The 22,174-nt window shown below is 45.2% G+C and overlaps 1 pseudogene; it reads right to left on the reverse strand.

Annotated features, from left to right (window-relative positions):
- Window positions 1–21,131: 21,131 nt before the first annotated feature.
- LOC126089772 (5S ribosomal RNA) lies at window positions 21,132–21,249 on the reverse strand (annotated as a pseudogene).
- Between the last annotated feature and the right edge of the window lie 925 nt (window positions 21,250–22,174).

Genomic DNA, 22,174 nt, shown 5'->3' on the forward strand with positions numbered 1-22,174 from the left:
GGTGAATCGCATAGGATGCTGGGTCAGGGTCAGCAAGCAAGAAACTGATAACGCAAGGGGCATTTTTCGCGCTGAAAAAGGTAGCAAAACTGAACATTTGTAAATAAAACTTGAAGAGATAATACATTCAATGTTGTTTGAAATATTTCAGTAAGTTACTTACCTTTTCCACGTATAAAGGTTACTTTCGTTGAATTTACTTTTAAACACCATGCACGTTGTAGCAAAACAGCATCTTTCCTGACAACTTCTGACGATCACACGTTACTCCACCACCCGGATTCGAAGTCTCAACCTCTCAGTTGAATGCCAAGGTCTCACACTAAACCTGGTTGCGTGATCGGATCTACAATTTTGAGAATGACGGCGGGGCGAGACCGTCCCTAGCGACACTCGTGTTTTCCTCGCGTCCAGTGCGAGACAGAAGAGGCACTTCAGGGAACGTCTGCCCGATGCAGCCAGCCAGCGCTGCATATAAAGCAGAGCGGGCACCGAGTCTGCGCCGCTTCCTGTCACTGCGACGGCTGGCCTCTGGCGCAGCGAATGTCAATCGAAAACCTTTCCTGCAAGTCAATTCTCCAGGCGTTTCCACTGGAAGAGCCAATACAATCTGACACATTACTTGCAGTCAGATATTCGTTGACTATCGGTGTCCTTCAGTTATTAAGGCGCTCAAACTGATAATCAGCAAGTTCAGACGAGAAAAGGCACATTATTCGTATTAGGGAATAAACTTATGATCAAAACTATCCTGCTGCAGGTCGATACTAGTGAAACTCTCTCTAGCTGCCTTACAATTACTTTGGAATGATTGAATCGGTTATCAAACTTAATGGCAGTTTAAAACTTTGTGCCGGACAGAGACTCGAACTCGGGACCTTTGCCTTTCGCGGGAAAGTTTGGAAAGTAGGAGATGATGTACTGGCAGAATTGAAGCTGTGAGGACGGTTCGTGAGTCGTGCTTGGGTAGCTCAGTTGGTAGAGCATTTTTCCGCTAAAGGCAAGGGTACCGAGTTCGAGACTCGGTCCGGCACAGTTTTAATATGCCAGGAAGTTTCATATCAGCGCACACTCCACTGCAGAATAAAAATCTCATCTCCAGACGTTTATCCTTTATTACCGATTTCTGAGTTACGTGGAGCCACGTTCTTGCAAAATGAGTCGAACGGGATCGAAAATTACACACAATCAACAAAAAGATGGTTCAAATGGCTCTAAACACTATGGGACCTAACATATCAGGTCATCAGTCCACGAGACAAAGAACTACTTAAACCTAACTAGCGTAAGGACATCACACACATCCATGCCCGAGGCAGAATTCGAACCTGCGACCGTAGCAGCAGCGCGGTTCCGGACTGAAGAGCCTAGGACCGCTCGGTCACAGCGGCCAGTGTACAATCAAGAGTAATGCAACATGAAAAAAAAGGCTACCAGCAAGGTACAATATGAAAATTCCTGTACAAGAATTGAGTACAGCTCAGTCGCAGTCCCTACCACTGACGACATGGTTCGTCGGAATCGTAATACAAACGAAGAACATCCGATGTCTTTCTTTTTTTTGTGAGCGAAACAATTATGAACCTTTAAATTCCGTGTCTTGCAAGAGAACATCACAGACCAAGGTCCTATAAAACTGTCAGGCAAAATTTCTCTGTGTTCCATTGAACTCAGACGAAGCCCTATCATCGTAAATAAAATTCCTTTGGAAAAGAGAAAAGAGAATCAAAATTCTTAAGTGAAACATGATCTCTGATTCACACGAACAAATACGCATTAGTTGACATAGCACACTAAAGCACGCGATCAAGTGGCTGAACAAAAAGAGAAAAGAGAGCCGTGAACTATCAGCAATAGGAAATTGACCAAAATACATAGATACTCAAACAGACAGTTGTGAAATCGTAACACCATCACAACCCCTTCAAACGAACTCTGTACGCGCCTGCAGAAGACAGGCTGCCAGCCAAGCATGTGTCTGAATGCACTAACGAAAAGATAATCTTGCCATAGAGTAGCTGTCGCCTGTTCATAGATTTTTCAATGCCCACAATAGATAGTAAGGTTTCTCGTAATACCTCAGAGAGAGAATAACCTTACTATCTTAGCATAATCCTATCACTAGTATAATAAATCAGAGGCTGGTGAAAGTGATTCAGTAATTATTACCAAATGAAATCAGAAGTTTTGTATGAACTGGGAAGAAACAAATATCGGCGTACTGTTGAAATACCAGAAGAGCTTTTACAGACATCACTCTGGAGGTCGGAGTAAGAAGTATGCATGCGACTGAATGAAATACATATAACTAGGAAAGATTTTTGATAATACCGTAATTATTAAACTTCTCAAGGAAGCAAAGTAGTAGGGTTAAGCATAACCGCATAGTCAGAAACAGGGCTCCATTAAAGAATTGAATAGGAACTTTAAAATTATGAGCGAACAAGTTACGAGAAGTAGAAGCACTAGAGATGAACTGTAAGAACTGTGGACAGACATGGAAGGCAAAAGTGTGAAAAAAATAAATATGCACTGCGCCTGACGATTTGGGGAAGTATTTTGGTATCAATCAGATGAGTCATACATTCCGTTCACGTGACGCAGACAAGAGTAGATAGGATTAATCGAAGAGGCCAAAAACGAGGAGAGGTGTAAAGTTTGGTTCCCCGCTATCCCCGCTAGTGTATAATATCTACACTATTGGCCATTAAAATTGCAACACTAAGAAGGCCCCAAGCGATAAAAGCAATACTAGCATGAAGTGTACTAAATGTTTGGATATGCAAACGTCCAGCATTTCACAGCAGTCGCAAAATATATGTGCGATTAACGACATACAGAGTCTGCATGTTGAATGTTATTTGTTACTGAAAACTTTGTCTATGTCTGCCATAACAGTGAAAAACGTCTACCAACACGAGAAGAGTTCGGCAACAACCGTGTCGTGGCTACATCGCTGCTCGTATTGGTCGAGATCTTAAGACTGCCTTGCAAATATGGAATAAATGAGTTCAGAAGGACCATACTTAACATTACGCTGATCTCGACGATCTGGTCAGTACCCAACTGGCCAGTCATATTGTTCGTTCAGCCGTGCCCGACTACACAGCCCGTCACATACCTTGAGTCAGGAAATTAGCTTGTTTGCAACAAGTATCCACACAGAGTGCAATGACGTCTGGTGAATCACGGACTGTCGGTACGGTGACTGCTGTTGCAGCTTACCTTGACGCGGCAGCAAAGAGAGGCGCTCTGACAGTTTGTGCCCAACGACATCTCTGTACACGTGAATGACACCACGAGTCTGTTCAAGCGAGTTCTCGTTCTGCGTTCAGATCCCGCTGGATGTACTTACATGTGCAGATACGCACGAATGACGTCACGTTGTATTTACAGTGAGTTCTGGTTTTCGGTTCAGCATGAGTATGGTCGTATTCATGTGTGCAGACGCCACTGGCGTGCCACAGGGGAGTGTTATCGGACCATTGCTTTTCACAATATGTATAAATGACCTAGTAAATAGTGTCGGAAGTTCCATGCAGCTTTTCGCGGATGATGCTGTAGTATACAGAGAAGTTGCAGCATTAGAAAATTGTAGCGAAATGCATGAAGATCTGCAGCGGATAGGCACTTGGTGCAGGGAGTGGCAACTGACCCTTAACATAGACAAATGTAATGTATTGCGAATACATAGAAAGAAGGATCCTTTATTGTATGATTATATGATAGCGGAACAAACACTGGTAGCAATTACTTCTGTAAAATATCTGGGAGTGTGCGTGCGGAACGATTTGAAGTGGAATGATCATATAAAATTAATTGTTGGTAAGGCGGGTACCAGGTTGAGATTCATTGGGAGAGTCCTTAGAAAATGTAGTCCATCAACAAAGGAGGTGGCTTACAAAACACTCGTTCGACCTATACTTGAGTATTGCTCATCAGTGTGGGATCCGTACCAGATCGGGTTGACGGAGGAGATAGAGGAGATCCAAAGAAGAGCGGCGCGTTTCGTCACAGGGTTATTTGGTAACCGTGATAGCGTTACGGAGATGTTTAACAAACTCAAGTGGCAGACTCTGCAAGAGAGGCGCTCTGCATCGCGGTGTAGCTTGCTCGCCAGGTTTCGAGAGGGTGCGTTTCTGGATGAGGTATCGAATATATTGCTTCCCCCTACTTATACCTCCCGAGGAGATCACGAATGTAAAATTAGTGAGATTAGAGCGGGCACGGAGGTATCAGACAGTCGTTCTTCCCGCGAACCACACGCGACTGGAACTGGAAAGGGAGGTAATGACAGTGGTACATAAAGTGCCCTCCGCCACACACCGTTGGGTGGCTTGCGGAGTATAAATGTAGATGTAGATGTAGATGCAGAAAAATGAACTTTCCTGCACTACGATTGTCGTGTTCTTAACATCGTATCTGCTTCGGATAGCTGGTAATTTAGACAGCAGCCTTTGCATTTCTGATATGCCACGGCCGAGAGATTGCCACGGCATCACTCACCAGATGCTGAGATTCGTGAGTTCTGTCACGGAGGAAAACCACGGTGGAGCACAATTGACCCTGAACGTAAATAAATTAATATATTACGCAAAGATAGGAAAAGAAATCCAATACAGCTACACTATTGATGAAAAACCGCTGGAAACCCTACCGCAAAATATCTAAGAGTAACTATCCAGAGCGACTGTAAGTGGATTGACCACATAAAACACATAGTCAGAAAAGCAGATGCCAGCCTTAATTTCATAGGAACAATGCTAAGGAAATGTAACTCATCCACGAAGGAAATGGCTTATGAGGCCATAGTTTGACCTGTTCTTAAGTACTATTCATCTATCTGGGGTCCCTACCAAGTAGGACAGCGAAGAGCGGCGTGTTTCGTCACGGGATAGTTTAGCCGGCGCGAGAGCGTTACAGAGATGCTCAAGAAACAGACGTTATCAGGGAGGCGTTGTACATCACGGAGAGATTTACTGCTGAAATTTCTGGAGAGTACCCTCTGGGAAGTGTTGGACAACATATTATTCCCCCCCCCCCCCCCCCCCCGCCCATCCACATACAGGGTGTTACAAAAAGGTGCTGCCAAACTTTCAGGAAACATTCCTCACACACAAAGAAAGAAAATATGTTATGTTTACATGTGTCCAGAAACGCTTACTTTCCATGTTAGAGCTCATTTTATTGCTTCTCTTCAAATCACATTAATCATGGAATGAAAACACACAGCAACAGAACGTACCAGCGTGACTTCAAACACTTTGTTACAGTAAATGTTGAAAATGTCCTCCGTTAGCGAGGATACATGCATCCATCTTCCTTCGCATGGAATCCCTGATGCGCTGATGCAGCCCTGGAGAATGGCGTGTTGTATCACAGCCGTCCACAATACGACCACTAAGAGTCTCTACATTTGGTACCGGTGTTGCGTAGACAAGAGCTTTCAAATGCCCCCATAAATGAAAGTCAAGAGGGTCGAGGTCAGAAGAGCGTGGAGGCCATGGAATTGGTCCGCCTCTACGAATCTATCTGTAACCGAATCTGTTGTTGAGAAGCGTACGAACACTTCGACTGAAATGTGCAGGAGCTCCATCGTGCATGAACCACATGTTGTGTCGCACTTGTAAAGGCACATGTTCTAGCAGCACAGGTAGAGTATCCCGTACGAAATCATGATAACGTGCTCCATTGGGCGTAGGTGGAAGAACATGGGCTCCAATCAAGACATCACCAACAATGCCTGCCCAAACGTTCACAGCAAATCTGTGTTGATGACGTGATTGCAACAATTGCGTACGGATTCTCGTCAGCCCACACATGTTGATTGTGAAAATTTACAATTTGATCACGTTGGAATGAAGCCTCATCCGTAAAGAGAACATATGCACTGAAATGAGGATTGACACATTGTTGGATGAACCATTCGCAGAAGTGTACCCGTGGAGGCCAATCAGCTGCTGATAGTGCCTGCACACACTGTACATGGTACGGATACAACTGGTTCTCCCGTAACGCTCTCCATACAGTGACGTGGTCAACGTTACCTTGTACAGCAGCAACTTCTCTGACGCTGACATTAGGGTTATCGTCAACTGCACGAAGAATTGCTTCGTCCATTGCAGGTGTCCTCGTCGTTCTAGGTCTACCCCAGTTGCGAGTCATAGGCTGGAATGTTCCGTGCTCCCTAAGACGCCGATCAATTGCTTCGAACGTCTTCCTGTCGGGACACCTTTGTTCTGGAAATCTGTCTCGATACAAACCTACCGCGCCGCGGCTATTGCCCCGTGCTAATCCATACATCAAATGGGCATCTGCCAACTCTGCATTTATAAACATTGCACTGTCTGCAAAACCACGTTCGTGATGAACACTAACCTGTTGATGCGACGTACTGATGTGCTTGATGCTAGTATTGTAGAGCAATGAGTCGCATGTCAACACAAGCACCGAAGTCAACATTACCTTCCTTCAATTGGGCCAACTGGTGGTGAATCGAGGAAGTACAGTACATACTGAAGAAACTAAAATGAGCTCTAACATGGAAATTAACCATTTCCGGACACATTTCCACATAACATATTTTCTTTATTTGTGTGTGAGGCATGTTTCCTGAAAGTTTGGCCGTACCTTTTTGTAACACCCTGTATGTCTCATGTAGTGGTAACGATGAGAAAATTCGAGAAATTAGAGCCTATGCAGAGGCTTACTGACAATCACTCATCCCAGGTGCTGTTCGCCAGTGGAACAAGGTGGGTTGCAGCGCTCAGTTAGTGGCACAAAACGTACCCTCCACATCACGCCTTCAGGCGACTTGCATGTGACTTGACTGGCAGGAACAATAAATCTCCTATAAATTTAATCGAGTGTTTCTGATGTACTGCGCACACAGGCAGTATCTCTAGGTACGACTTCTTTGATACGGACGGATGCGTAATATAGTTCCCTGATGACATAATAGTCACCAAAAGGAAAACTGAACTGATCTGGAATCTTAAAGAAACTGAGCCTGTGCTGCCCAACAAACGCAATGTGAAAGAAGGAATGATCACAGTGAAAAAGTGAACAAATACTAAAAAGATCAAAAATTAGAAAAGAAGAGAAAATCATGAAGAAATTCATTCACGTTTTCCACACATGATCGAATTCGAAGAAAGAAGATGTCAGACAGATTATCAAATGTGTAGAATGGAGCATCTATGCTGAAATGAAGAAGACTGCTAGCAGTACACTGCATAGAGGACTGTACAAAACCAGCATGTAAGATTGGTGACCGAATCACCAGCACCAAAAACGTCGAGTTTCACAGTCGAGACGATTTTGGTAGCAGGGAAAAATCTGCTCAAGTACCGCTGCCACCAGTGGATTCTGAAAAGGTTTAAATCCAGAGAGTTTGGTGGCCAGGTACTCTCCTAACTACGTAAGAACACTGGGAGCTGTGTGACGCGTTGTATTGTCCTCCTGGAGGATACCATCGTGTAGAGGGAAAACGAACGTAGGGGTTTATATAGTTCCATGCTTTTGTTGATCCAATGTGCTTTCAAGAATGATGAGTACACAAAGGGAATGCCACAAAAACATTCCCCAGGCCATAACGGTCCTTCCTCTGGTACGGACCCTTCCGAGGATTGTTGCTGTGTGTTTGCTATCAGTGCAATGGAGCATAAAACATGGTTCAAATGGTTCAAATGGCTCTGAGCACTATGGGACTTAACATCTATGGTCGTCAGTCCCCTAGAACTTAGAACTACTTAAACCTAAGAACATCACACAACACCCAGTCATCACGAGGCAGAGAAAATCCCTGACCACGCCGGGAATCGAGCCCGGGAACCCGGGCGCAGGAAGCGAGAACGCTACCATAAAACATGATTCATCTGAAACGGTCACCTGTTGTCACTCTGTGTACGTCCACTTATGGTTCTGGTGAGAAAATTACAGCAGTCTTCGACGATGAGCAGTTGTCTGCATGCGTCCATCAATGAGGTGCCCAGAGTGGAGGCCCATCCGTAGCAACTCTCGCTGAATAGTCGTTGAGAAGACAGTGCTCCTCTTAGTTCGTCTATGCTATCACGTGCTCTATCTCCGCAGTCGTCATTCACTGCTGTCATCTGTATCCCGTGGTACACCACAGTTGCCACGGCGCCTGTTTTGGATAATGCCATTTTTCCATGCACGGTACACCTTAATCTCGGCAGCACGCGAACAGTTTACAGACTTAGCCGTTTCGGTAATGTTTCCATACTTGGTCAATGATCAAGGTTATTTGTACGTTAGATCAATCGCTGTGCTTCCACAATACGATAACGGCACCACTATTTGCCGCGTTGTATTGACACGCTTCATATACCCTGCCACCTGTCGTCTGTGAGTGGTTATTTCGCACTGACGTCCAACATCTGCGGCGGTCACCTTAACGTGACTGAACCGTTTGTATGCGAGAAACGTATATGCGAGGAACCCAGACTGATAATTAGTAATAAGTGTATATGCAGCCCCAACAATATATTGTCATAAAGGACCAGCAGCTCAGTTTATTTACTATTTCATTACGTTCCCATCTAATGTTAATGGTGATCAGTTCAGAAAGCTTAACGTTCATTTTGAGTCCATTAGCTACATCAAAAGGTATAATATTACATATTCCAGCAGCACAGATTTCGCCATCAAATGGTTCAAATGGCTCTGAGCACTATGTGACTTAACTTCTGAGGTCATCAGTCGCCTAGAACTTAGAACTAATTAAACCTAACTAACCGAAGGACATCACACACATCCATGCCCGAGGCAGGATTCGAACCTGCGACCGTAGCGGTCGCTCGGTTCCAGACTGCAGCGATACGGCCATCGCCCACGTCTTTGCGTGTGAGTACTAGGAGTGGAAGGCATGTAAAGCGTGTCCAGAAGGCGCAAAAATCATTGCACTAGTGTCATAATGCGGTAACGGAGCGATTTATCGGACGTCCAAAAAGACATAATTATTGTCTTTCAGGCCAAGTTTGGACGCTTTACCGAAAGACTATGTTGCAAACTGTTGATGTGCCCCCGTAGTTAAAGTATACCGTGCATGGCAAAATGGCGCTATCCAAATCCGCCGTCGAGGCTCTTTCGTGCACCATGGGCATAGATAATGGGTGAACGACGGCTATGGATACGTGTATGGGTGATCAGATGTGCAATTGCTGAGCGACTTACCACCTTGATGAACCAAAGGGTTACCAACAGTAATTCCTCAAAGACCATACAGCGAACGTTGTTGCGTTTGGGGCACGTATTCATGCATCCACGCTGACTACCGTCCGTCAGTGACGAAGCCCGGAATTTAGACGCCAATAGCGCACCTGAACGTTCACTGAGCGGCGGCAGATGGCCTTTTTAAATGAATCACGTTTTATGTTACATTGGACAGATGCCCGTGGGCGTGTAAGGAGTGAAATGTCTGGAAGCAAACACGTAGCAACAATCATCAGAACGGACCAGGCCGGAGGGTATTCCCTAGGTGATCTCATCATACTGGAAGGCACAATAGACCAACACAAGTATGCATCTATCCTTGCATGCAATATTTTCTCTCGCCACGATGGCAGCAGGACAGTCAAACGTGTCACACAAAAATGGTTCAAATGGCTCTGAGCACTATGGGACTTAACTTCTGAGGTCATCAGTCCCCTAGAACTTAGACCTACTTAAACCTAACTAACCTAAGGACATCACACACATCCATGCACGAGGCAGAATTCGAACCTGCGACCGTAGCGGTCGGGCGGTTCCAGACTGTAGCACCTAGAACCACTCGGCCACCCCATCCGGCCGTGTCACACAGCTTGCAGCATACGTACATGCTTTGAAGAGCACCAGCAAGATTTTAGCGTACTCCCTGGCCATCAAATTCCCAGGAGTTAAACGCAGTCGAGGATTGGTCGGACGACCTCGATTGGGTTGTTCAAAAATGTTCAAATGTGTGTGAAATATTAAAGGACTTAACTGCTAAGGTCATCAGTCCCTAAGCTTACACACTACTTAACCTAAATTATCCTAAGGACAAACACACACACCCATGCCCGAAGGAGGACTCGAACCTCCGCCGGAACCAGCCGCACAGTCTATGACTGCAGCGCCCTAAACCGCTCGGCTAATCCCGCGCGGCTGGATTGGGTTGTTTGTGGCATGGATATTCAACCGAGATACTTAGCGCAGCTGGCCACGGCACAGGAGAGAGCATGGCCGAAACATCCCTTTTGATACCTGCCAGCCGGCCGCTGTGGTCGAGCGGTTCTAGGCGCTTCATTACGGAACCACGCGGCTGCTACGGTCGCAGGTTCGAATCCTGCCTCGGGCATGGATGTGTGTGATGTCCTTAGGTTAGTTACGTTTATATAGTTCTATGTCTATGGGACTGATGACCTCAAATGTTAAGTCCCATAGTGCTTAGAGCCATTTGAAATATTTTTTGATATCTGCCAGAACCTCATTTATTCTCTTCCTGCAGGCCTCGCAGTGGTTCGCGAAGCAAAACGTAGTTATTTAGGCTTTTGACAGATGGTCACATAAAGAAGACGAGACAGAGTAATAAAACTGTAAAATACTAAATTTTGGAATACAGATGTAATTAACCAAAATGTAGTAAGGATAAATTACAATAGTGTAATTCGTCGGTTATGACATTCCCACCTCTTCAAAACTTGACTGTAACAGAATGTCAATGGAACGTTCAAAAATTTTTCCGATACCCCTGGTCAACAATAAACATGGTTTCACAGTAACATGATTCCAATGACCCTCTAAGACATAAAACATAGCGAATAGAACAATTAGTCTGCAGTCACCAGGCAGCAACTCTTTGGGAAAGTGCCTGCTGCTGTCGTCAGAACATTTTAAAGCTGTGACTGCATTTTTATTATTTTAATAAAATATGTGTGACACCAGATTTGTGCAGTTAGAGCGAGTACAGAAAAGTCAAAATAATAATTCTAAAATTGTAAATGCAGCATCTACTGATATATTTTAACATTCTGCATTTTAAATTTTCATTAATACTGTGTTTCCTGATTTAGATAACGGTTCGAAAATGAACGCTAGCGTTTGAAACTAGTCACCATTAAAATTGTTATATAACTTCGACGGAAACCTAAATTTATAATAAACTACTAATAGAAAGTAGAATCACAGAGAGAAGATGGGTGACAATGTCCAAAAGCAGTATCTTTCATTCATTTAATAGGGATGTTAATGCGAACGACGTGTGTGTAAAAATACACTCCTGGAAATTGAAATAAGAACACCGTGAATTCATTGTCCCAGGAAGGGGAAACTTTATTTACACATTCCTGGGGTCAGATACATCACATGATCACACTGACAGAACCACAGGCACATAGACACAGGCAACAGAGCATGCACAATGTCGGCACTAGTACAGTGTATATCCACCTTTCGCAGCAATGCAGGCTGCTATTCTCCCATGGAGACGATCGTAGAGATGTTGGATGTAGTCCTGTGGAACGGCTTGCCATGCCATTTCCACCTGGCGCCTCAGTTGGACCAGCGTTCGTGCTGGACGTGCAGACCGCGTGAGACGACGCTTCATCCAGTCCCAAACATGCTCAATGGGGGACAGATCCGGAGATCTTGCTGGCCAGGGTAGTTGACTTACACTTTCTAGAGCACGTTGGGTGGCACGGGATACATGCGGACGTGCATTGTCCTGTTGGAACAGCTAGTTCCCTTGCCGGTCTAGGAATGGTAGAACGATGGGTTCGATGACGGTTTGGATGTACCGTGCACTATTCAGTGTCCCCTCGACGATCACCAGTGGTGTACGGCCAGTGTAGGAGATCGCTCCCCACACCATGATGCCGGGTGTTGGCCCTGTGCGCCTCGGTCGTATGCAGTCCTGATTGTGGCGCTCACCTGAACGGCGCCAAACACGCATACGACCATCATTGGCACCAAGGCAGAAGCGACTCTCATCGCTGAAGACGACACGTCTCCATTCGTCCCTGCATTCACGCCTGTCGCGACACCACTGGAGGCGGACTGCACGATGTTGGGGCGTGAGCGGAAGACGGCCTAACGGTGTGCGGGACCGTAGCCCAGCTTCATGGAGACGGTTGCGAATGGTCCTCGCCGATACCCCAGGAGCAACAGTGTCCCTAATTTGCTGGGAAGTGGCGGTGCGGTCCCCTACGGCACTGCGTAGGATCCTACGGTCTTGGCGTGCATCCGTGCGTCGCTGCGGTCCGGTCCCAGGTCGACGGGCACGTGCACCTTCCGCCGACCACTGGCGACAACATCGATGTACTGTGGAGACCTCACGCCCCACGTGTTGAGCAATTCGGCGGTACGTCCACCCGGCCTCCCGCATGCCCACTATACGCCCTCGTTCAAAGTCCGTCAACTGCACATACGGTTCACGTCCACGCTGTCGCGGCATGCTACCAGTGTTAAAGATTGCGATGGAGCTCCGTATGGCACGGCAAACTGGCTGACACTGACGGCGGCGGTGCACAAATGCTGCGCAGCTAGCGCCATTCGACGGCCAACACCGCGGTTCCTGGTGTGTCCGCTGTGCCGTGCGTGTGATCATTGCGTGTACAGCCCTCTCGCAGTGTCCGGAGCAAGTATGGTGGGTCTGACACACCGGTGCCAATGTGTTCTTTTTTCCATTTCCAGGAGTGTAGTTGTGTATGTGATATTGAATGTCCACGTAGGCCATATCGCAAAGCTGGTGGCAGACTTGGTTTCATTGGCAGGATACTGGGAAAATGCAGTCAGTCTACAAACGAGGCTGCTAACAACACTGTTATGCATCGCATCTTAAAATAGTGCTCAAGTATGCGGCCACATTAGATAGGACTAGCACGGGGTGTTACACGTGTTCAAAGAATGTACCACGAATGGTCATACTCTTCCTTTGTCTCACGGGACAGCGTGATGCGATCGCTGACACTCCTGTATTGGCAGACGCTTCATTGTTACAGCATCTAAGGCTGGTATGGTTCACCTAAGTTTTCTACTAAAAGATTCCTCGCATTTGCGTTAGTGACGATTCAAAGACAAAAGTCTAACAACAGAAGAAAATTCCGCGGACTGCATTCATGTGTATCTCTAGCAGTACAGCAGCAAGTAAGACAATGAGTAACGTAGTTTGAGTCGAAATTTCATTTAATTGCAGCTCTACTTGAAGAAATTTTGTTTGTAGCACCACCTTGTTTTAGGCTACCTCCATGGGACACGAAATTCACCCCCCCACAATCTCTACAGTACAGACAGCGTCTTGTGCGGCGTGGCAAGTCTGCTGCACCTTCATTATACCGCCATTCGAAGCGAACGTAACGAAGAGCAAACCCAAATGTCGGTCGTCACTGCTTCGTCACGACCGACACAGTGAGCGCTAGACACTGGCGATGAGCTCTTGCTGCATTTCCCGGTTTGCCTGGAAATCGCACTGCCTTCTGGAAGGCCACGCACTGGAGTGTAATCATTGCATGCCCTATATTTTCAGGCAATACTGCTTATTCTGTAGTCATCAACGAGTCAGAGAAGCACACGTCAGACTAGAAAAAACGTTCGACAACGTAAAATGGTCGCTGAAATTCTTAGAAAAATATGTGTACACTGTAGAGAAAGACTGGTATGTAATGCACAGTTTGATTCAGCTAAACTGTTCGTCCGAGATATTTCACCGTTTAGTGTATTGTAATTCTGTTTTCTCCCAAATAAATTGTGAAAGAGTCATTACTAAATAACTTATAGTATCTTTCCACAGCTACATTAGTCACAAAGACATCGTTATCAATTTCGCTGGTCACATGGAAATAGAGTAATCTCTTATTTTTTTACGCAGCCATTTTTTATGCTACTATCATAAGTGGTTTTGGCCTTCAGGATAGCAGATAACATGAAAACATGAATGGAGTAATAAATATGAGAAATGTGGCTTCTACAAAACATCAAGCCGTTAATATAGGGAAAAATATATCGGGCAGACAGGTAGGTCATTTGACTTGACATTCAAAGAACGCATCTACGCCAACTGTAAAACAGCATTAGGTTCACATATGCAAAAGGATGGACATGATATTGGTAGCACTGATCAAAAGCTAAAAATTTTACAAACTACTGAGTAAATTGTGGAAGAACTATAAACTTATGTCACGAAACGCAATGAACCGGATGAACTCCTTAATTAACAAAATGAGTTTGCAGCTAATGTATAATTTAATGTTCACGATGATTTACTTAGCTGAAGTAGTCGCTGCTTTCTGCATAGATTCTCCAGCTGATCATAGGCCTGCTTGTGAGCGAGTGCAGCATTGTGCTGTTCGGCCGCGTCTGCGCTTCCTAACATCTACTCAGCCCACGTAAACACCTCGCAGCCGGAAGAAGTGTGCTAGCGAGCTGCATCAATGAATTGCCCTAGTCGTCCATTGCATATCTCACAAGCTTACGTGCAATGGTGTAAACATCCGCCAGTCTGAAGTACAACTCCACAGGCCACGATGATGATGATGATGATGTTTGGATTGTGGGGCGCTCAACTGCGTGGTTATCAGCGCCCGTACAATTTCCCAATCTTTGCTCAGTCCAATTTCGCCACTTTCCTGGATGATGATGAAATGATGAGGACAACACAAACACCCAGTCATCTCGAGGCAGGTGAAAATCCCTGACCCCGCCGAGAATCGAACCCGGGACCCCGTGCTCGGGAAGCGAGAACGCTACCGCGAGACCACGAGCGGCGGACCACAGGCCACCGACAAGTGTACCGCAATGATTGCTACTCCGTCTCTTTTATTGTCAAGAACTCACTTTGTTTTAAACTGGTCTGCTGTTTTACCTTCCGGTATTTAGTCTCACATTTGAAGAATAGGTGTCTTAAATATTATAGCAATAATTGTGGTATTTTAAGGTTTTTATGTTTACCGAGCCATGTGGCGCACTGGTTAACACACTGGACTTCCATTCTGGATGACGACGGTTCAAATCCGTGTCCGGCCATTCTGATTTAGGTTTCCCATGATTTCCCTAAATCGCTTCAGGTAAATTTCGGGATGGTTCCTTTGAAAGGGCACGGCTGAATTCCTTCCCCGTACTTCCCCAATCGACCTTACTGTTTTATCCCCCCTCCCGAATGAGCCAACAGAGACGCGCTTCTGGCACAAAAAGCAGAGAAGAAAAAGTACAGTTAGTGTGTGTGTATAATACCCTGATTTCTGATTTTCTGTTTGGTTGACAACGCATGAGCACTTTTTCATTAAAATCAAATACCCCCGCCCATGGTATGAACCATATGAGTGTCAATAGCACTTTACCAAGCTCACGAGTGGACCTAGTGAAAATAATTACACTTGTTTCAGGTCTTAATGTAATTCGTTAGAGTAAGTCAGATATCGTCCCCGCAAAGGTAACGTCGGTTTTCCCAATTTAATGTTTGCTGCTAATACAGCAATTCTAAGAGAAATGAATTCAATAGCGTGTCTGTCTTCAAAACCTGATTAGCAGTTTCGGGGAAATTACAGTAGTTAAAACTTAGGATTTATCTGTTTTAAACAGAAACTGATTACTGAATAATACGAAAGTTTGTGTTATTATACGGAATTGTCACATCAGGTTGATGGGGTGCTCCAGCTGAGAGTGACCAGTGACAAAAGTGGAACACTCTCTTCCGTGAGCGCTTACAAATGTTTCGATGAAGTTTCGTTGTCCTATGATTACTCGTTTTCCATTGGAGTAACGTGGTAGCGAATCTTAATTATAGCTTTTCACACTGTATATCAGGGTATGGAATCACCAGCTATTGCATAGACAGCAATCGGTTTCATGTTTAGACCAGATATATTCTAACTTCTAAACACAGTACTTACTACGATTTTCAAGGTCATATCTTTTAGAATTAGGATACTAGCAGCGTGTATTTATTTACATCAGAAAAAGCGAAGCTGATAACGATATCTGTATCGTTGTTATAACAAACGAAAGAGAGTTGTCTTCACTTCGTGAGATTTTGTCATAATTCTGGCGAGTGAAAACAAAATTACGATATCATAACCTTTCTGGAAATTTTTGAAGTGAACAACTAAGCTGTATCACTCCGTATAGAAGAACTACAAGAAAACAGACAGAATCGAAGACCTTGAGATTAAAAAGAGCTTAAGACCGGTAGATGATGATAAATTTGGTTTTAGGAAAGACGTAGGTACTACCAGAAAGGCAGTTCTGACACTGGGGTTTCTACTGGAATCAAGGCTCAAGAAAATTCGACACACGATCAAAGTATTCTTCGACCTAGAAAAAGCGATCTGCAGTAGACAGTGTTACCTTCGAAGCAAATAACGATTCACGGACGAAGGAAGGAGGACATGAAAAGCACACTGTCAGAGGCAAAGAGTGCATTGATTGATAGGGAATGGTGAGCAGTGGCAAAACCGGAACAGATGAGAATGCGGCGCTTGAGATGTGGTATTGCATAAGAATGTTGGGAGCTAGGTGGACTGGTAAAACAAATAATGAAGAGGTGTTCCTTAAAATCGGTAAATAAAGTAACGTATGGAAAACACTGGCAAGAAGAAGGAACGGGATGATAGGACATTTGTTACGACATCAGGAAATAATCTCCATGCAATCCAGGGAAGCTGTGGAAGGTAAAACCCGTAGTGGAAGACAGAGATTGGAATACAATAACTGAGGCCGTAGGTGACAAGTGCTACTCTGAGGTTAAGGGATTAGCACATGATAAGAATTCGTAGTAGGCTGCATCAGACCTGTCAGAGGACTGGTGACTTAAAAGAATAAAAAAAAAGATACAAATGTATTTGAAATGTGAACTTACCTTTTCTGTAAAGTCCTCACCCGGCTGGTTTCAGCGATGACGTTAATCCAGATACTGGTAATGAGATATCACATGAGCAAAGTTTCTCATAGATCGTGCGGTGACCGTCTTCTTCGGTCACATGTTCTTCTAAAGAAGTTGAACTATGTGGCTACGTTACCTCAGGGCTTTTTCTGCCTGGGGACACGTCGGGAGGAGTTGACGCGATAGAAAACTGGAACGGAAGTTGTGCAGTCTTGTCAAGATGGTACGAAAATGTATGGAAGAATTCTTATCTCACTAGAGAAACGAGTACCGTACTGTGTGCAAATACGACGTCGCCATGTGGATCACCACACTTAACAGATACGAGAGTGCAGTAAATGGTGGCAAGTGATGAAGTAATATCGTACTACTTGTTAACGTAGCCACGCCTGTCATCGATAATTACATCGGGACTTAAACAAAAACTAATCGAAAATGTAACACATCAAAAAATTTCTTAGAAATTAGGGTAACATTCCTTACTGAAGTTAGTGGCGGCTTGTAAACCCACATTCGCCGTTACCTGTCAAATTACTCGTTTGCGTTTTAGACAGGTACGTGCCGAGTAAAACTGTGAGGGACGGGAAAAACCCACCGTGGTACAACAACAAAGTTAGGAAACTACTGCGAAAGCAAAGAGAGCTTCACTCCAAGTTTAAACGCAGCCAAAACCTCTCAGACAAACAGAAGCTAAACGATGTCAAAGTTAGCGTAAGGAGGGCTATGCGTGAAGCGTTCAGTGAATTCGAAAGTAAAATTCTATGTACCGACTTGACAGAAAATCCTAGGAAGTTCTGGTCTTACGTTAAATCAGTAAGTGGCTCGAAACAGCATATCCAGACACTCCGGAATGATGAAGGCATTGAAACAGAGGATGACACGCGTAAAGCTGAAATACTAAACACCTTTTTCCATAGCTGTTTCACAGAGGAAGACCGCACTGCAGTTCCTTCTCTAAATGCTCGCACAAACGAAAAAATGGCTGACATCGAAATAAGTGTCCAAGGAATAGAAAAGCAACTGGAATCACTCAACAGAGGAAAGTCCACTGGACCTGACGGGATACCAATTCGATTCTACACAGAGTACGCGAAAGAACTTGCCCCCGTTCTAACAGCCGTGTACCGCAAGTCTCTACAGGAACAGAAGGTTCCAAATGATTGGAATAGATCACAGGTAGTCCCAGTGTTCAAGAAGGGTCGTCGAGCAGATGCGCAAAACTATAGACCTATATCTCTGTTGTAGAATTTTAGAACATGTTTTTTGCTCGAGTATCATGTCGTTTTTGGAAACCCAGAATCTACTATGTAGGAATCAACATGGATCATGGATCAACAGCGATCGTGTGAGACCCAACTCGCCTTATTTGTTCATTAGACCCAGAAAATATTAGATATAGGCTCCCAGGTAGATGCTATTTTTCTTGACTTCCGGAAGGCGTTCGATACAGTTCCGCACTGTCGCCTGATAAACAAAGTAAGAGCCTACAGAACATCAGACCAGCTGTGTGGCTGGATTGAAGAGTTTTTATCAAACAGAACACAGCATGTTGTTATCAATGGAGAGGCGTCTACAGACGTTAAAGTAACCTCTGGCGTGCCATAGGGGAGTGTTGTGGGACCATTGCTTTTCACTATATATAAAAATGACCTAGTAGATAGTGTCGGAAGTTCCATGCGGCTTTTCGCGGATGATGCTGTAGTGTACAGAGAAGTTGCAGCATTAGAAAATTGTAGCGAAATGCAGGAAGATCTGCAGCGGATAGGCACTTGGTGCAGGGAGTGGCAACTGACCCTTAACATAGACAAATGTAATGTACTGCGAATACATAGAAAGAAGGATCCTTTATTGTATGATTATATGATAGCGGAACAAACACTGGTAGCAGCTGCTTCTATAAAATATCTGGGAGTATGCGTGCGGAACGATTTGAAGTGGAATAATCATATAAAATTAATTGTTGGTAAGGCGGGTACCAGGTTGAGATTCATTGGGAGAGTCCTTAGAAAATGTAGTCCATCAACAAAAGAGGTGGCTTACAAAACACTCGTTCGACCTATTCTTGAGTACTGCTCATCAGTGTGGGATCCGTACCAGATCGGGTTGACGGAGGAGATAGAGAAGATCCAAAGAAGAGCGGCGCGTTTCGTCACAGGGTTATTTGGTAACCGTGATAGAGTTACGGAGATGTTTAGCAAACTCAAGTGGTAGACTCTGCAAGAGAGGCGCTCTGCATCGCGGTGTAGCTTGCACGCCAGGTTTCGAGAGGGTGCGTTTCTGGATGAGGTATCGAATATATTGCTTCCCCCTACTTATACCTCCCGAGGAGATCACGAATGTAAAATTAGAGAGATTAGAGCGCGCACGGAGGCTTTCAGACAGTCGTTCTTCCCACGAACCATACGCGACTGGAACAGGAAAGGGAGGTAATGACAGTGGCACGTAAAGTGCCCTCCGCGACACACCGTTGGGTGGCTTGCGGAGTATAAATGTAGATGTAGATGTAGATTCATCAGAATTTTTTTGCTTCTATTATCATATAGTTGTGTTATGTTAACCGGGGACCTAGAAACGACGGAGAGGCTCCTTCCCCTCTGCAGCCGCAGTTGTGCGCAACCCCACGACGACTATCGCAGTCCACTTCGCCACTCCGCCATGCCACACCGAACCCAGGGTTATTGTGCGGTTCGACCCCCGGTGGACCCCCCAGGGAACGTCTCACACCAGACGAGTGTAACCCCTATGTTGGCGTGGAAGAATAATGGTGGTGTACGCGTACGTGGAGAACTTGTTTGCGTAACAATCGCCGACATAGTGTAGCTGAGGCGGAATAAGGGGAACCAGCTCGCATTTGCCGAGGCAGATGGAAAACCGCCTAAAAGCCATCCATAAACTGGCCGGCTCGCCGGACCTCGACACAAATCCGCCGGGCGGATTCGTGCCAGGGACCGGCGCTCCTTCCCGCCCGGAAACCCGTTCGTCAGACCGCACGGCCAACCGGGCAGGCTCTCATATAGTTCATCAGTGTCAATTTTTCGCTATTAATTATGATACCCTCTGCATATTAGTTCCACAGTAGCCGTAAGATACAGACTGCAAAGTGCTTCTGTTTTTGTAGGTGCACTAAGTAAATTTAGCAGGTTTCAACGAAAATAAGCAAAGTTTAATGAGCGAAGCGCCAAGCGAGCTGGTAAACACCAGCCTTCCGACTGCTATAAGCATTTGCATCAGTTGGGCTACGAGGCCCATAAGGGACTGGTCCAGTCTGACATGTCGAAATCTACCCTGAAATTTTTCATACAGGAAGAAAACATCGAAATAAATGCACTCTCAATATGCACAATTCCCTTTACAAATCACGGTCTCGTTGTGCTCTGTTATCTGTTTGCCGGTGTGCCATCAATCAACAAGGATATGTGCACCGCAAGTTGTGCATGTGCTGACTGCTACAGCTACGGCAGAGGTGTACAATTCTCCAGCGGCCTGGCGAGCTACAAATTTGACACAAATATTTTTTTTTTCAAAAAAATACTTTCAGGGTTACTTAGCTGCCATGATCTTGGCATAGAGTTTCTTTCGCTGTATTCTTCCTTCATAAGCAATTTCAGAGCTGGTTTCTACATGTCAAATAGGACCGTTCCCTTGTGGCTCCTCAGTGATCTCAAATACTGATTTAAGAACTGTTGTTCGACGTATTTAACGAGATCAAACTGGTGGTCCTCGTAAAGGATTCCTGGGTGTTGATATTCCCAAAAATCATTAATGGTGTGCTGCATGGAAAAGGGATTCACCAGCCACTGAATTAAAATCATGACCCAAGTCTATTATAGACCTTCTCAAGTTGCCCATGTCAGTCAGTGACATTAATATGGATCTTCACTAAGCACACAGCAAAAGTGGCGTCTAATTAAAACAAAAGAATGAGATAAAACTAGCGTTTCTTAACTATGCAAAATTTCGGACCAGATTCATGGTCCAGAATGAATTACCATCCTAAAAATCCATAAAAACATGCAACTGGTCCTGCTCGCCTGGTCGTGGATGGGCCTTTATGAATTTGATAATAATAATAAAACTAAACTCCTCCCGACCGGGCCATGAAGGCTTAACGGCACTGACCGGCCGCCGTGTCGCCCTCAGTTCGCAGGCATCACTAGATGCGGATATGGTCAGCACACCACTCTCCCGGCCGTACGTGAGTTTCCGAGACCGGAGCATCTACTTCTCAATCAAGTAGCTCCTCAGTTGGCCTGACAAGGGTTGAGTGCACCCAGCTTGCCAACAGCGCTCGGCAGACCGGATGGTCGCCCATCAAAGTGCTATCCCAACCCGACAGCTCTTAACTTCGGTGATCTGACGGGAACCGGTGTTACCACTGCGGTCAGGCCGTTGGCACATGAATTTAATAAAGAGTCTAAAATCGCCATTCTTCACTTCTTCCTAACCAGCCGATGCTCCCAGATAATATCAACGTAAACGTTGTGTAAGAATCGAGGCTGCAAACGGTACAAACAGCTGTCACTACTACTACTCAGGCAACACACAGGCCGCCTCTCGAAAGTTTGCTCGCTGCTGCAACCTGTCCTGTAAGTCTGAAGGGCCTTCTGTCTCAACATTGAACATCTCTGCTAAGAGCAGAGTCGGCGCCACGAACAGAATCGTCAAATGAAAAAGGTTCGGCAAACTCTGGCCAATGACGTAACTGCTAAGGTGCTGTATGTTCTCCCACCAAGGACTCTGCGAAAAATGTTGTCCAATCGTCGATCTTCACACCGACGTCGTTTCTAGGGCACTATGTGTTACGTTCCTGCAATGTGTAATAAAATTAAGGGATCATTTTTTCGTAACCCCTTACCTGTCTGTCATTCATATGCATATGTTTTAAATTTGGCTCAAAGTTGCCTGCAACCCACCTCTGCAGTGGTGCAAAAGCGAGACGCCCTCAGTTGTCACCCTCGACGAAAAGAACAGAAAAAGCTTCTCATGAGTTCATGTGAGGGTAACGAGGGTTAACGATGTTACATTGGCTCTAAATTCCACAACAATTCTGTCCATCCGCAGCACACACATGTCATACAATGGGCAGGCCGTCACACTCCCTCTTAACTATTTTTCCTACCTCTTTTAAACGCCTCGGCTATTGATGGTTAGAACCGTGACAACCAGAGTTGAAATCACACCGTTTTCTTACAAGAGGCTGAGAAAAACATTTCAGACACATCAGCGCTCAAAATTGACATAAAAACGCCTCCTGGGAACACACTGCAACCTCCTCTTTGCTTGGAGCGTCTGATTCTCACATACGACAGTTCGCAGAGC

The sequence above is a fragment of the Schistocerca cancellata genome, chromosome 6 (genome assembly GCF_023864275.1).
Source record: "Schistocerca cancellata isolate TAMUIC-IGC-003103 chromosome 6, iqSchCanc2.1, whole genome shotgun sequence".
Classification (NCBI taxonomy): domain Eukaryota; kingdom Metazoa; phylum Arthropoda; class Insecta; order Orthoptera; family Acrididae; genus Schistocerca; species Schistocerca cancellata.